This window comes from Bos taurus, chromosome 2, assembly GCF_002263795.3.
Source record: "Bos taurus isolate L1 Dominette 01449 registration number 42190680 breed Hereford chromosome 2, ARS-UCD2.0, whole genome shotgun sequence".
Lineage (NCBI taxonomy): Eukaryota > Metazoa > Chordata > Mammalia > Artiodactyla > Bovidae > Bos > Bos taurus.
In genome coordinates this window covers 124,597,638-124,611,617 of record NC_037329.1, presented here as the reverse complement: position 1 = coordinate 124,611,617, position 13,980 = coordinate 124,597,638, and the positions used below count along the sequence as shown (strand labels likewise).

Below are 13,980 nucleotides of genomic sequence, written 5' to 3'. Positions count from 1 at the left end.
ACTCTGCCAGGCTCCTCTGTCCATGGGATTTCCCAATAAGAATACTGGAGTGGATTGCTATTTCCTTCTCCAGGGGATCTTCCCGCCCCAGGGATTGAACCCTCGTCTCCTGCATTGGTAAGCAGATGCTTTTACCAGTGAGCCACCTGGAAGTCTGTGAGCACAGCTCTGAAATGCGATACAGAGGGGAGGGGATTTGGACCAGTGACTATGTAAGCCCCTTCCAGCGCTGATGGGACAGACGATAAGGAAGGCAAAGTCTCATAGTGGGAAGATGCGAATAAAGGGGACCAGAGTCCACATTTACTGAAGACCACCCACCGTGCTGGGCCCAGCCCTGCGCTTGGTACTTAACATATATTGCTAATTCTCAGGAAAATATTCTTCAAGATTTATAGTTGAGGAAACTCAGCTTCAGAGTAGTGACTCTGACACAGATGGCACAGGTCATCCAGGTGTCCTCTTCAGGATTACTTCCCTAGTCCCCTGTGACCAAGTCCGTGTCTCCCTTCCAGCCTTAGGGGGTAGCACCACGTGGCAAATTGCATCATACTTTTGCCATACGACGTTAGACACCGCGCCAGCCAATTCAGGAGCTCCCAGTGCGAGCCTCCGCAGACCCAGCGGGTCAGCAACCCTACCGGCCATCGCTGGGCGTCCCGTCAGGCCGCACCTGGAGCCCTCGCCCCTTCCCGGTTGCGACGCTCTCTCTGCCCCGCCCAGTTCCTCCCCCGTCCTCCCCGCCGCCCTGCTGACTGGCAGTTGCCTGCACCAATCCTAAGGCACCCCGGGTCGGGGGCGGGGCCTCACGCCAGAGTTGCCCTGTCAGTGCAGGTGGAGGCCCCCGAAGGGGCAAAGTGGCAGGAACCTCTTAAAGGGCGAGAGCGGCGGAGGGCGAGAACGCGGCCCGGCCCGGCCCGGCCAGGTCCCCGCCCTGTCCAGCCCAGGTGAGCCTGGACCTCCTGGCGGACAAGCCCGGGTCCCGGGAGGGACGGGGTGAGAGACAGACGGACGCACTCCCCAAGGGCCCGGGGCGTCCCGCGGGGAGCGGGGAGAGGTCTGGTTCTCAGGATCGGGGGCGCTATAGAGGTTCCGGGTCCCCAGTTCCGAACTGGGGGTCCAGTTGGGGGGGTCTGGGATTCCCGAAGTTCAGAGTGCGGGTAGGGGCAGGGGAGGCAGGAAGGGGGTCCGAGAGCTCGCGTCCGGAGCTGGGTGCTTGGCGCGCGGTCCCAGCCGGTTCCGGGCCTGTCCAGGGCGGGGGTCCGGGGTGAGGTGCGGGCGGGCGGGTCTCTGCGAAGGGCTGCAGCCCAGGCTTCCCCCCACCCCCTCAACCCCGCCCTGTCGGCCCTGCGTGCTCCTGCCGGGCGGGCTGCAGCGCGGCTGGAGCGGGCGGGAGGGCGGCGCGCGCCGGGAGCGGGCAGCTGGGTCCCGGCCCCCGCGCCCCGCTCCGGCCCTTACGTAACTGACTTTGAGTTTCCGGACTGAGGGACCCGCGAGCTGGGGCGCCGGCTCTGCCGGCCAGGGTGGCTCTGCTGTCGCCGCCCCGGCCGCACAGCTCCCTTTCCAGGCTGGGTTTAGGGGACTTCTCTCTGCCTCCGGTCGGCCGGGTCTCCCTGTCGGGCTCTGGTTCCGGCTAGATCTCATCTCCCGGTTCCCTGTGTCTCTCGTCTCCTCTGTGTGTGGCCCGGCCTCTCCCTGTCCTGCCCTCATCTACACTTTCTAGCAGACCCCACCTCTGTGGGTTGGGATAGGACTTCTTCTCTCCAGCAAATTGGAGGCCAGGACGTGTCCAGACCAACCTCAGCCCAAGCTTGCCCCAGATGGAGGGCGGGGAGGACTACCTGGTAGGATTAGGGGAGGTTACTCCGGAGGCCCACAGATTCTTCTGGGAAAGGAGTGACTGAATGTGACCCCTTAAATTCCCAGATTAGAACTGAAGGCAGCTCCTCCCCCCCACCCCCCCTTTGCTTCTGAGCCCTTTTCTCCAGGCTCAGGGAGAGCCTGACCTGGGTTGGGGCTTCGGGCAGCTGGAAGTCCCTGGAAGAACTGCTCAGCTACTGAAGGATGAGGGTGGGGCCCCGGGGCGCCCAGAGCACTGGCAGCAGAGCCCCAAAGGCTACTTACTGCATGCTCCCACCGTCACCCCAGTTACAAGCTGGGGACTGGCCTTGGCAGGAGGCTGGGGTGGGGAGGGGATCAACAGGAGGCCACCAGAAGACTTTTCATGGGGGGGTATGGGAGGGTGGAGGTATAAGTGACAGACTCTCAGGTCTAAGGGGCACTTGGTGGGGTCACTCTCTGCCTTCAGGGTCCTTCTGAGTGTCAGAGAAACAGACACCTCAGAAATAACTCCTGCATCGCAGCTGTCCAGTGCATGTAAACAAGGTGTTAAGGGCACCGGTGAGGTGGGAGTTGTTCATTCTGACCAGGGGTGGGGAGGAGAGACTTGGCAGAGGAGGTGGGAGTTAGGGGAAGAAGGGCATTCCGAAGCCGTAGGGAGCAGAGAGGAGGGACAGAAGGGGACTTCAGGGATCCTATAGGCTTTTCATGCAGCAGAACTGGGTTTGAAGCCTGGTCCTGCCATTTCCTTGCTATGTGACCTTGCATGAGTCACTTCACCTCTCTGAGCCCCAGGTTCCTCCTTCGTCAATAATCCAGATCTTACAGGCATTAGCAGAATCAAATGAGCACTGAGTGTGCAGTGACTGGAATGGTAGCTGGTCTGGGAACAGGCCAGCGGGGGTGCGTTAAGAAGGGAATGGAGTGAGGAAGCCCTGAGGTTTTCTCTGTGTATACAGAAGAGTCAGGCAGGACCTGCCAGGTCCCTGGAGATGTGGAATATGGGTGGAGTGTCTTGTGTGGGTGACACCCATCTGTTTTCTGATCAGCCCATCCCTGAACTGCCTAGACCAGGCTAGTCTCCCTCCTGAAGGCCCCAGGTACCAACAGAAGCTCTCAGGCTGCCCCGGTCCCTAGGCCAGTGGGAATGGGGCCCAGCACCCTGTTTGCAGAATGGACACTGGCCGGGAGCCTGGCTGGCTGCACCGGGCAGGAACATCCCAGCCTGGCTGGGAAGATGCTGACACTGTAGAGACCTCTGGAGGCCCAGAGTGCTGCTGGCTGGAGTTGGGTGGTGCTGATAGGATCTGAGACAGAGGCTGGCCAGGGTGGAACCGAGGAAGGGAGATGCATGGAGAGACCCCCTGGAGGGGGAGCCTGAGCAGAGCTATGGAACCAGAGAGGAATTTCATGTGGTTATTCCCCAAGCCTTCCCAGAGCACCTCCAGTGTGACTTGTATGGCTCTGCTAGCCAAAGGGCTAAATGTGCTGTGCTGTGCTTAGTCACTCAGTCATGTCTGACTCTCTGCAACCCCATGGACAATAGCCCACCAGAATCCTCATGGGGATTCTCCAGGCAAGAATACTGGGGTGGGTTGTCATGTCCTCCCCCAGGGGATCTTCCCAACCCAGGGATCGAACCCAGGTCTCCCACATTGCAGGCTGATTCTTTACTGTCTGAGCCACCAGGGCTGAATAGGATACCCATGAAAGGCTCACCGTAGAGGTCATGGTGACCTGAGACTTGTTGGGGGTTTGCGGAGTAGACCTTTATGACAGTCCCCTGAGGGATTGGTCACTCAGAGTTTCTCCAGGGCCTAAGATTCTGATGTTGGTTAACAGGGCAGGATTCTACTGCCTGATCATCTGTGGGCAGTCACTTTTCTGTCCGGGGTCTCAGTTTTCTTTCTGTGAAGGAACATAGAGTCTCTAAGATCTTCCAGCACTCATTACTGCAGCCCCCAGGACCTAGTTTGGGACTATCCTCACCCCACGTGAGGGGAGGGGAGAGAATGGGGATAAAGGGCAAAGTTGAGTGTAATGGGCACTCAAGTCCTGTTCTTGGCCTGTGTTCTTGAATCATAGAACTGTAGCCTCTTGAGCACTTATGCAGGGTGTGTTGTGCCAAGCCTTTCATATGCAACATTATGTATTTCTCATAATCCCAACATCCTCATGAGGGAATAGGTATTATCCCTATTCAGGGAGGTGAATTGACTTGAGCAGAGTCACATAACTAGGAAGTGGTTGGGGATTCTAAGCCAGGTCTGTCTGACTCCAAAGCCCAGATTCAGCTACAAGAGGGTGACTCTACCCAGTAGGTACTGAGGTGCCTGCATTACTTAACCCTTACTTGCAGAACCTGCCTGACCCCTGCTGGGTGAGCTCACAGCTCTGAGATGTTCAAGCTAGGGAGGTGGGGGACAGGCTGTGTGGGTGCACTCTGGGCCCAATGAACGGGGGCGGGGGTGGGAGTAAGGAAGAGAAAGAGCAACTGTGGGTCAGGGCCTCACAGGGAACTTCTCCAAAGGGCCAGCCCCGCCTGACTATGCTCAGTGCAAGAGCTAGGCATGAAAGGCACCCTGGGGTATGTGGCCAATTTGGGCCTCAGTTTCTCCATCAGTGAAGCATGGGTTTGGAGTCGTTGAGTGCAGACATTCCTTGGCCTGTGGGTGAGTGGCTGAAGTTGGCAATGGGGTCAAGGGTTAGAGGAGGGGTCAGGTAGCAGTGACTGAGCCTGTGGAGGGAGAGCTTGGATCCTGGGCTGGCTGTTTGACATTTGAAAGGCTTGGCACAGAGTGCCATGCACAGTAAGTGCTCAGGAGGCTGCAGTTCTAATTATGATTCGAGATTTCAGAGGAAGGGACTGAAGCTGGAGATGTTCAAAGGCTTGTTTGGGACTGGACACATAGTATTGCAGAGACTGAAGGGGAAATGGAAGGGAGAGCAAAATCCAGGCAGGTGCCAGCTGGACTCTTGGCTCAACCACTTAACTCGGTTTGGAGATGTGAAATGAGGGCCCAAGAACACACAGAGAAGAGTTCCATCACCTCACTGTCTTCATCTGTAAAACGGGAATAGTAATCATTCTGTCTTTGTCCACTTCCTTGGTCACTGGGAAGGTCAAAGGAGAAGAGGCGTTTGTGGAATCAGGTGAGAAGGCTGGTTATTTTTCAGTTCAAAGCTGTAGTTCTAGGTGCATGTTTGTGGGGAGGGAGCATTTCTGACAGCAGCTCTGCAGGGATGCTTTATCCTGGGGTTGCACTGGAGAACAGTCCTATTTATGTCACCAATAAATGTCACCACTATTTATTGAGGAATTAGTTACCGTACACCAGGCACTGGGCTCAGAGCTTCACCTCTCATCTCTTTTCATCTCTACCTTCTCAGGTCAGTGGTGGCCTGACCCACACTAGAGGTCTCTGAAACCCACGCCTACAGCTCCCTATGGTAACAGTAGCTAACATTTCTGAAGAGTTTCCTCTGTTACTGTGTGCCAAGCGTTCTTCAAAATGTTTTACATATATTAACTCAATCTTCACAACAGCCCTGGAGGTGGGTACCAATACTTTCCCCATTTTACAGAAGAATAACTGAGGTGCAAGGAAATGAAGAAATGGGCCTGGTATCACAAAGCTAGTATGTCGTAGAGCCAGGGTACGGAGCCAAGTTCTCAAGTCTCCTCGTTGAAGCGCTCATCACAATTGCAATTCAGTTATTGTAAGATTGCCTCCTCACTGACTGTAGGTTCCATGAGGGCAAGGACTGACACCTGGCACACAGTAGGTGCTCAGCTAATGTTTGTGCACAGGGATCCTGCTGCTTCCAGTGGGCTGGGCCCTGGGAGAGCTCGTGAGCTCAAGGTAGATTATCAGATTTCTGACTAAGGTGGTATCTGTGCCAAAGAACCCCTGAGTCATAGGGAGGGCAGGGTTCCCCTGGGCCCACGCTCAGGCCGAGGAGGGACCCCGAAGATGCATTTGCTGGCTGTACTGTGTCTCACTGCTGTTTTTTCTTTCCATGTGTCACCGTGGCGATGGCTCCATGGCTTCTCCCTGACGGCTGCGGGATCCTGTGGCTGCTTCTGGGTGAGTACTGGTTCTCCTAAGGAATGGCCACTGGGAAGTATAAAGGGAGGCCTGGGGTTGGGGAGGAAGAGACGAGGGAGGGTCCTAACTCTGAAGTTAGGATCCTGTCGCAACCAGCTGACTTCTCGCCGGATGCCTGGCATGCTGATGTGGTGATTTTGGGGTCACGTGACACAATGCAAAGGTCTCTGGGGCAGATTGGCCTGGACTAGAATCCTCATTCTGCCATGTGCAAGCTAGGTGGCTCTTTGCGTCTCAGTTTTGCCTCTGTGAGGTGGGAATATTCACACTTGCCTGATACAAGCATGTTTGTTGTTTTATTCCTGTGAACCCCACAAGGGGCCGGGATGTTTGTTCTCCTGCTCACTGCTGTCCCCCAGCACTGAGGATAGAATGGCTTGTAGTAGATGTGCAGTGAATATTTCTGAATGAAAGCACATATAAATTCGGAGTCACGGTGCACCCATCAATGTGCTTTGTATTGGATTAAAAGGCTAACACATGTGAAGTGCCCAGCGTTATAGGGGCTCAGTGAACACGAGTCCTCGCTTTGCTCCCAAGATGGTGAATTCCTTGGGGTCAGGTCTCTGTTAAGTGAGCCCTGAGTCCTTTGAACTGAGCATGGTCAAGTACCAAGCAGGCATCAGGGAGCAGAGATAGTGGCCTAGGCAGCTAGACTCAGGGCCCTCTGCTTAGGTCTGGGGAAGGAGTGATGGAGCTTCTGGATTTCATCAGCAGGGTGGGGCTGCTTGCTGGGGAGGTCTAGGGCTGAAGGCGGGAGGGATGAGGAGGGACTCTGCCTCCCAAGACTGCCAGTTTCCTAGCTGTGTGACCTCGGACAAGACACAACCCTCTCTGAGTCCTGGAGACTTCATCAGAGACATGCATATCCTAACACCTGCCCCACGTGGGCAGCGGGAAGAGCTAGTGAGAAGTGCTGGGCACAAGGCCCTGCTTGGTAACTGCTGGTTTCCTCCCCACCCTGGGCTCATTCTGGGAGGGGACAAAGTAAAGGGTTCCTCTTTTGGGCTCCTTTCTCCTACTTTTAACTTCACACCCAGGAGGAACTAGAATCTAGGAGTCAGGAGCCCCAGACTCCCCAGCAGGCTGGCCAGGGTCCAGGGATAAGGGCTGGCTTCTGCCCAGTGTGGAAGTAGCTGAATGGAGGACTCAGCTCTGCCATTTTTTTTTGGTTGTGTGACTTGATTCAATAACCCACCATCTCTGGGCCTTGGTTACCTCACCTGTTAAAATAGGGTGAGTAAAACATACTTCCCTCAAAGGATTATTCAATGAGCAAACGGGGTGGAGCAGGGACTATCCTCACTGTTAGTGTTTGGCCCTGGCTGAGGAGGCTCCAGTGAGGGAGCCTGGAGAATTGCATCCTACCTTGGCCTGGGGATTCTGAGATTCGAGTCCTCATATGTACTATTGCTGCTTATTGGATTTTTTAATATGCTGGGCTGGTTGTTATATGTTATTTCAGACACATTATTTCATCTAGTCCTCCCAGTGACCCTATGAGGTAGGCATTATGGCCCCTACTTTATGGATGATGTAATTGGTGCTGAGTAAAGCAAGTGAGTTACAGAGTCACAGAGTTATTTGGGGGTAGAGTTGGGGCTCAGACCCAAGTCTGCTCACCCCATGGCCACAGTTCTTTGTGTGTAACTCACCTGCCCCACGAAGGTAGAGGCTGGGTCTGAGTCTTTTCTGTCTGTCTCCATCGCCCAGCACAGGGTTGGTGGGGGCTGCTGGACTCTTTGCTGCACGCACGCGCGCGCACACACACACACACACACACACGGCACCCCCACCCAGTCTGGTGCTCCAAAAGTATTGAAAGGAGAGAACAGAAAGCCAAAGCCCTGATAGCGTGGCAGTCGAGAGTCAGATAGACATGGCTTTGAATCCTGGATCTATTGCTTTCTGTTGCTTTTCTTTCTGTGACCTTGGGCAAGACATTTAACCCTTTAGAACCATACTGTCCTTATCTGTAAAATGAGAATAAAGAAATAACCTGCCTACCTTTTAAGAATTCTTATGAGGATTAAATAGTGTACATAAGGCACACGGTGAGTACTCAATGATAGCAATTATTGTTATTATAGTTATAATTATGAGTGTTATTTTGGGATTACAAAAACATCCCTCTTGAGACAGTGGAGACCAGGCCTGGGAGGAACCCGCTGGGGATGGGTAGGTAGTCACTAATCTAACAGGTTCTGAAAGGCGCCCACATGTGGGAAGGGAGGAGGCCTCTTGGAAGTAAGAATGTCCCTTCCTTTCCTATCTGTCTGCTTTCACTTACACCCACTCTGTGCCTGGCCCCGTGCTGGGCATGGGGCACAGAGGTGAATCTGTGTCATCTCTGCCCCCACTGTCTCCTGCCCTGAGGATGTCGGAGCCTGGCTGGGGAGGAGGAAACGGGAACTACCAGCTCCACCTCTGATGGATGCAAAGTGTGGCCTGCGACTGTCTCTTCAGGCAAAGACAAGGAGAAAGAGCCATCCTAGTGGAAGGAATTGCTTGGCTATGTACAGAGCCGTGACCTGCACTTGGGGGAACACGGCTGGAGAGACAGGTTCAGGGGAGTTAGGGGACTTGACGTGGAGGCCATGGGGGCCATTGGACATGAAGCTGGGGAAGGGGGTGGTCAGGCTTGTATTGCATTTGGATCACTGGGTGTGGACACAGACAGGAGGGAAGGGGCAGGGCAACTCTCCAGGTGAGCGGTGCTGAGATATGGGGCCTGGGACTGAGCTGGGGAGCGGGGAACACGCACCATGGGTGGTTGTGAGCTCTGTCCAGGAAGCAGAACCAGAGCCTGCAGGGCGTCAAAGGACCCCTGTGGGCAGGCAGGAGGGGACAGAGGTGAGGGTGATGTCTTAGGTCAGGGGGTGATGGGACCTGCTGGAGTCTCTGCTGAGGGACACAGCTGGGTCAGGGGGTAAAAGCCCCTTGTCTGCTCCTGGCACCTTCTGCCTCAGTTCCCCAGGGCCTATTCCCCTCCTCCTGCCTTAGGGGTCCCCTGTGGTGACTCTGGCAGGGATGGGAGCTCTTTGGGGGTGGAGGCCGGGTGGGGCTGTGAGATGCAGACAAGCCTTGGGTTCTAGCCTTGCCAATGCCATTGATGTCTGTGTGGCTCCTGGAAATCACCTCCTCTCTTGCCCTGTTGTCCTCGCCTTGGAAGTGTGGATGAGAAAACCTGTTTTGGGGGCTTCCCTGGTGGTCCAGCGGTTAAGATTCTGTGCTTCCACTGCAGAGGGCATGGTCTGATCCCCGGTCAGTCGGTTGGGGAAGTTCCGCATGCTGTGAGGTGAGGCCAAAGGGGAAAAAAAAAGTGAAAAGTAATAAACTTTTCAAGAAAAGAAAACCTGTTTTGCTTGCCTCAGTGTTTCAATGAGAAAATACAAGCAGAGACAACAAACATCTATCGAGCATAGACTGTGTACCAGGTTCTAGCGGGGCACAAAGATGATGCAGAGAGGAGGTTCCTCCCCTTCAGGAAGCATGAAGTGACTGAGCCCAGACCAGCAGGTGGTTAACACTGGGCATCAGGGGGAGAGATAGCTCAGCTGGGATTTGAAGGATGAATAAGAGCTCTCTAGGTAGGCAGTGGAGGGAACAGACTCTTAGGCACAGGGAACAGCATGTGTGAAGGCTCGAACCTACCCCATGTGCTCAGGTCCTAAGTACCTAGTTTGGTATGGCCGGAGCAGGAAGGGAGAGGTCGGCGCTGATTTCGATGAGGCTGGACAGGGAGGCAGGCCCAGATCCCACACTTGGTACCCTTTTCTTCCTGCGCCTTCGTAACTGCTGGCCCCGCCCCCCCACCCCCCGAGACTGCCAGGGCCCTTTCCACTGTGCCCTCTCCCCACCCACCCTCCAGCTTCCCTCCTTGTTCCTCTCACCCCAACTCTTGTCACACCCAGCAGCTGCCTCTCTCAGGAGTCAACAAACTGGGGTCCCTGCTGGCTCTGCCACTTATGGGTTGTTTTGCCCTCCCTGAACCTCAGTTTCCACTTCAGTGAAATGGGGACAGTGGTCTTCCTCACAGGGAAGGGTGGAGGCTTCAATGAGGTAAGCCCCACAAATGGCCTTGTATGGTGTCTGAATGTCATAGGCCCCCGTCAAAGGCAGCTTTACTGAAATCATGATGATTTGGACTTCTTGGTCTCCCTGGTTCTGCCCACTGCTTCCCTTGCCTCTCCTGGCAGCCAGCACTGGCCAACAAAGGAAGGAAAGGATTAAGAAACAGCCCCATATCTCCAGAGGGGTCCTGGCCCTCAGCCGAGCATGTTCCCTCCTGTCCCTTGCCCCCCTTGGCCTCAGGCTCTAGGACATGTGGTCTTAAGGCCTGGACTCTTCCCAGCTCCCCACCCAGGAAGCTCCTCCCAGACTAGAGGCCAAAAGCAGCAGCAGCCCTGAAAAGGGGACTGAAATTTTGAAAATATGTAGCTTAATTTTTTTCCCCTGCAAGCTGATAATCAGGCCCTTTTTTTTTTCTGTGTGATTGGGAGAGGAGCAAATGTCATGTCCTGTTATCTGTGGGTGGCCCCGTAGTCTGGGTGGAACTGGATCCCTGAGTCTCTTGGATTTTACAGCAGAGGCTGGTGACCAAGTCTCTTTTGGTACAGATGTGGGAAACTCAGATCAGAGTAGGCGGCTGATGGCGCAGGGTCACACAGCAGGAACGTAGGTCTCCGGACCTGTTTTGCACTGTCCTGTGAATGCTTGTGATGCTGGCTATTATGGCACCGCCCTGAGCCTCGCTTTCCTCTGCTGTGGAACGGGGTGACTTTACTGTGAGGACTGGCAGTAAGGTGAATAGAGCACTCAGTCCGGGGCTCAGCACAATGAGGCCTCAATGGTAGGTTGTTGTTTAGTCGCTCACTGATACGGGATCATTGTGTGTGTGTGTGTGTGTGTGTGTGTGTGTGTGTGCTCAGTTGCTTAGTCATGTCTGACTCTTGCGACCCGATGGACTATAGTCCCCGAGGCTCCTCTGTCCATGGGATTTCCTAGGCAAGAATACTGGAGTGGGTTGCCATTTCCTTCTCCAGGGGATCTTCCCCACCCAGGGATCGAACCCGCATCTCCTGCATCGGCAGGTGGATTCTTTGCCACCAAGCCACCTGGGAATTCCCAGTGGTAGGGAGCAACTGTGATTGCTGCTGTGACAGCTGTTATAGCAACTGTGATAACTGCTGCCTCTGAGAACGTCTCAATCTAGGGACTTGGAGTAGTCGATAGTTTCTTGTTGAACAGATGACATCCAGTAGACTGGTTTCAAAGTCAGAGGCTCAGCATGCCCCCCCCCCCCACACCCCCACTTCCCCCTTCCTGGTTGGCTGGAACACTCTAGCCTCACCCTTGGCCTGATTTTGGCCTCTGCCCCTGGCCCGTCTCTGCCCTCCTGGCACCATGCCTAGCACGGCCTCTCTTCCAGGAGTCACACGAGGACAGAGTTGCCCTTCTGCAGCCTCCTCTGCTCCATCGCCACTGCAAGTGCTTGGGAAAAGCAGAGTCGGGAGGGTCTTGCGTCACCCAGGCCTTGGCTGGTTTTATTACTGTGGGGACAGTTGAGGGCTCAGGGGCAGAGGTGGCTTCTGAGCTCTCTGGCACTGTCTTCAGGGAGCTAAGGCGACATGAAGACTTTCGCAGAGGCTGCGAGATAGGTCTCGAAGGGCAGACCTGGTCCAGGCCCCAAATCTGGTGGAGTGGAAGGACCGCTACACTGGGGGCTGGAGGGCGGCGTCCCTTCCCCACACCCTCTTGGAGCCTTTTTTTGATTTATAAAAGGAAGGGGATGGATTGATGTCAGAGGTTTCTACTAACACTACAGGATTAAAAGAAGGGATTTGGGGGCCAAGAGAGAGCTCCGTTTAGATTGCAGCTTCACCACTGACCAGCCATGGGGCCCCTAGCAAGGTGTTCTCCCTCAGTTTTCTCACCTGTAAAATGGGAAAAATATTAGCAGCTTCTCATGGGTTAAGGGCTAAATTAGATAATTCAGGTAGAGTACTCCTTCCATAGCAGGCACACTGAAATGACTGTTATTGTTGTCATTCTGAGATTAGCAGAGGCAAGAAGAAATCAGCCAAGGCCAGTTAGGGAGCAGTTCATGAAGAAGGCAGGGCTTGAGAATGTGCAGGATTCACCCATCTGTTCATTCACTCAACACAGACATACTTAGATTCGCCCAGGCGGGGCACAGAGAAGAGCAGCAGGGAGGCTGGAGAAAACCGGAGGCAAGCAGACCTGCCTGTTCTAGTGGTGTGGCGTGGGCTCACTGTGTGTGTGTGTGCTTGTCGTGTCCAACTCTTGTGACCCCGTTGACTGTAGCCCGCCAGGCTCCTGGGACCATGGAATTTTCCAGGCAAGAATACTGGAGTGGGCTGCCATTTCCTATTCCAGGGCATCTTCCCAACCCAGGGATCGAACCCATATCTCTTGAGTCTCCTGCACTGGCTGGTGTATCTTTTACCACTGCACCGCCTGGGAAGCCTCTGTGGGATCATTACCTCTCTTCTTTGGGTCTTGTTTCCTCAACCGTAAAGCAGTGAGACAAATGAGCATTATCCTTACCTCCAGAACTGTCCTAAGGTGTAAGAGAGCCCAAGTATACAGTAGGTGATCAGTCTAGCTGATGCCTTTTCTTTCCTATTTCTGTTAACGACTTGGAGGTTTGATCTCAGGTGGCAAGTCCTTGAATCTACCAGCCACACCGCCAACCCCAGGGCCTTTGCACTTGCTGGCCCTTCAACCTGGAACACCTACCCCAGATCCTTCCATAACTTGTTCTCTCATCTTCTTAATTTTTTTGTTTAAATGTCACCTGCTCAGTAAGGCCTTTCCAGACAGCTCTGTTTAACAGTGTGACACTGCAATGCCAACACTCCCTCTCCTCCCTCCTGGCTTATTTTTATCCACATCTCTTACCATTCTTTGACCTACAATATTTTATGGAGTATCTGCTTATTGTTTGACTCCCCTCACTGGCATGTAAGCTCAGAGATGATGGTGATATTTGTCTGTCTTGTTCATTGTCATATCTCCTGTACCTAGAAGAGTCTGTGGTACATAGTAGGTGCTCAACAAATATTTGTGGAGTGAATTTTTAAAAATTAATTAAGTTATTTTTTACTGTGCTGGGTCCTTGTTGCTGTTCACAGGCTTTCTCTAGTTGCAGCAAGCAGGGGCTGGATACGGTGCACGGGTTTCTCTTTGTGAGGGCTTCTCTTGTTGCGGAGCACAGGGTTGAGAACGCTGGCTCAGTAGCTGTGGCACATGTGCTTAGTTGGTCTGTGGTATATGGACTCTTCCCAGATCAGGGATCAAACACCTGCGTGGAAGGTGGACTCTCAACCATTAGCCCACCAGGGAGGTCCTTGTGGAGTGAATTAATGAATAAATGAAGCTTTCTTCTCTAGCACTAATCTGAGCATGCATACATACACACAAACACAATAAATTAATAAATAATTGCTTGAGTGGTCATCATTCTCTCCATTTGCCAGATAATACTTTGGTTGGGTCAATCCTGAAGCCCTTTAGCTTCTGACATTTTCTGCCAGGGCATCAGTTTCCGTTGGAGTGCCCAGATCTTTTGTTCCTAAGTCTGAGCTATGCAGAATTTCTAGTTGGGACTGTTTGGCTGTTGGGCCCACATGGTTATTATGTCATTATTGGTAATTAGCACTTAGGCCTAGAGGATTGAGCTTTTTGTTTCTCAGCAGAAATCACAGCAGACAGCTGTGCTGGCCAGTGGGGCCCCAGGCCTGGAGCAGCTTCCTCTATAACCCCCCACTTCCAGCTATGGGTCCATGGCTTAGAGAGACCAAGGCAGAGGTGCCCAAAGCTAAGGGCAGCTGCATAACTAGTTTAATTGCTGTCTTTTCCAAGCAGTGTTCTGGAAAGTTTCTTCTCCCTTACACCTTTGGTTCTCCATGCCTGGCTTGGTTCAGAAGGGATCCCCTTGCCCCTGGAGAAGCTGGGTGTGGTTTCCAAAGGTCTAGCTCACAGGGGGATTTTCTTTCTTTAAAAAAAA

At 53.7% G+C, this 13,980-nt stretch overlaps 1 protein-coding gene across 11 annotated transcripts in view; it reads left to right on the top strand.

The window, feature by feature from the left end:
* Window positions 1–826: 826 nt before the first annotated feature.
* Window positions 827–13,980, top strand: part of EPB41 (erythrocyte membrane protein band 4.1) — a 181,580-nt gene continuing 168,426 nt past the window's right edge. For 8 of the 11 annotated variants that reach the window (NM_001428130.1, NM_001428125.1, NM_001428128.1 and 5 more), the window contains exon 1: window positions 827–947. The gene's annotated coding sequence lies outside the window, so the exon portion shown is untranslated. Of the gene's footprint in view, window positions 948–4,961; window positions 4,993–13,980 lie in introns of all 11 variants that reach the window. The other 3 variants (XM_024998640.2, XM_059891590.1, XM_059891599.1) reach the window with 2 other exon arrangements.